Raw genomic sequence first — 2,292 nt, forward strand, 5'->3', positions numbered from 1 at the left:
TCTTGTTGAATAGTTCCTTTTATTAATACATAGTGTCCTTCTTTGTCTCTTTTAATTGTTTTACAGTTGAAGTCTAATTTGTTGAATATTAGTATTGCTACTCCTGCTATTTTCTGATTGTTGTTTGCATGAAATGTCTTTTTCCAACCTTTCACTTTCACGTTTTTCCTTGGGTCTAAAATGTGTCACCTTTAGACAGTGTATAGATGGGTCTTGCTTTTGAATCCATTCTGCCAGTCTATGTCTTTTGCTTGGGGAATTTAACCATTAATGTTTAGTGTCTCATTCCTGTTGGTATAGCCTATTCCAGCAGCCTACTCACTAAAGCATGCATGAAACTTTTATAGAGTGTCATTGAGAGCACTAGGTATTTGGAAATGTACTTAGAAATTTGGAAAATTTCTATTCTTGCAAGCAGTGGGGACAGAAAAATCAATAGGCTGAGCCCTCAGTCTTGGGGTTTGCACCTATGAAAGTTATTCCTGCAAAGCATAAACTAGCCTACTTAAAATTAGTTCTAAGAGTCACCCCCAGAGGGCAGGCCATGGTGGCTCAGCAGGTAAGAATGCTTGCCTGCCATGCCTGAGGACCCGGGTTGAATTCCTGGTGCCTGCCCATGTAAAAAAAAAAAAAAAGGCAGACGTCTTCGCGGAGAGTCGCCGTGGTTTCCTGCTTCAACAGTGCTTGAACGGAACCCGGCGCTCGCCTCCTCCCCGTCGGCCTGCCCCTCCGAGCAGCTTTCAGCCAGCTCTCCAGCGCCGTGCAGCCGCCGCCTCCTCCTCTCCTCAACCGCCCACCATGACGGCCACGTCCCCGTCGCAGGTGCGCCATAACTACAACAAGGACTCAGAGGCCACCATTAACTGCCAGATCAACCTGGAGCTCTATGCCTCTTACGTCTACCTGTCGATGTCTTACTACTTTGACCGTGATGATGTGGCTTTGAAGAACTTTTCCAAATATTTTCTTCACCAATCTCATGAGGAGAGGGAACATGCTGAGAAACTTATGAAGCTGCAGAACCAATGAGGTGGCCACATCTTCCTTCAGGATATCAAGAAACCAGAACGAGACGACTGGGAGAGTGGGCTGAATGCAATGGAGTGTGCATTACATTTGGAAAAAAGGGTGAATCAGTCATTACTGGAATTGCACAAACTGGCCACTGACAAAAATGACCCCCATTTGTGTGACTTCATTGAGATACATTACCTGAATGAGCAGGTGAAATCCATCAAAGAGTTGGGTGACTACGTGACCAACTTGCACAAGATGGGGGCCCCGGATTCTGGCTTGGCAGAGTATCTCTTTGACAAGCACACCCTGGGAAACAGTGATGATGAGAGTTAAGCCTTATGCTGTCTTCTCCAGAGTCACGGGGTGACTTCTGTGGTCACCAGGGCTGTGCATGCATGTTGGGTTTACCTTTGCCTTTTCTATTAAGTTGTATCAACACCCACCAAGTTGTTTCATTTGTACCATTCCTTCAAATAAAGTAATTTGGTACCCAGAAAAAAAGAGTCACCCCCAGAAAACCTCTTTTGTTGCACAGATATGGGCTCTCTCTGTAAGCCAATGCAGCAAGTGAACTCATTGCCCTCCCTCCTATGTGGATCATGATTCCCAGGGGTATAAATCTTTCTGTCAATATAGGACAGGCATCCCGGGATGAGCCAGGTACCAGCATCAAGGGATTGAGAAAGTCCTCTTGATCAAAAGGGGAAAGAGAGAAATGAGACAAAATAAAGTTTCAGTGGCTGAAAGATTTCAAACAGTCAAGAAGTTATCCTGGAGGTTATTCTTATGCATTATATAGATATCTCTTTTTAGTTTATGGTGTATTGGAGTGGCTGGAGGGAAGTACCTGAAACTGCCGAGCTGTGTTCCAGTAGCCTTTTATCCTGAAGATGATTGTTTAATGATATAGCTTTTTAGTGTGACTGTATGATTGTGAAAACTGTTTCCGATGCTCTTTTTATCTAAGGTATGGACAGATCAGTAAACAATATGAATAAAAAATAAGCAATTAATAAGGGGGACAAAGGTTTAAAAATTGCATAGATGGAAATACTAGTGGTCAGTGAGAGGGAGGGCTATGGGGTATGATATATATGAATTTTTTCTTTTTCCTTTTTTTTTGAGTGATGGAAATGTTCTAAAAAGTGATCATCATGATAAATACACAACTATGTGATGATATTGTGAGCCATTGATTGTATGCCATGTATGGAATGGTTGTGTGTTCAGATTTATCAATAAAAATATATAAAAAAAGAAATGGCTCCCTTCACA

At 42.5% G+C, this 2,292-nt stretch overlaps 1 pseudogene; it reads left to right on the forward strand.

Moving 5' to 3' along the window:
* The first annotated feature begins 641 nt into the window (after positions 1 to 641).
* On the forward strand, positions 642 to 1,505 carry LOC143671557 (ferritin heavy chain pseudogene; annotated as a pseudogene).
* The last annotated feature ends 787 nt before the right edge of the window (positions 1,506 to 2,292 follow it).

Source organism: Tamandua tetradactyla, chromosome X, assembly GCF_023851605.1.
Source record: "Tamandua tetradactyla isolate mTamTet1 chromosome X, mTamTet1.pri, whole genome shotgun sequence".
In the NCBI taxonomy this organism is placed as follows: Eukaryota; Metazoa; Chordata; class Mammalia; order Pilosa; family Myrmecophagidae; genus Tamandua; species Tamandua tetradactyla.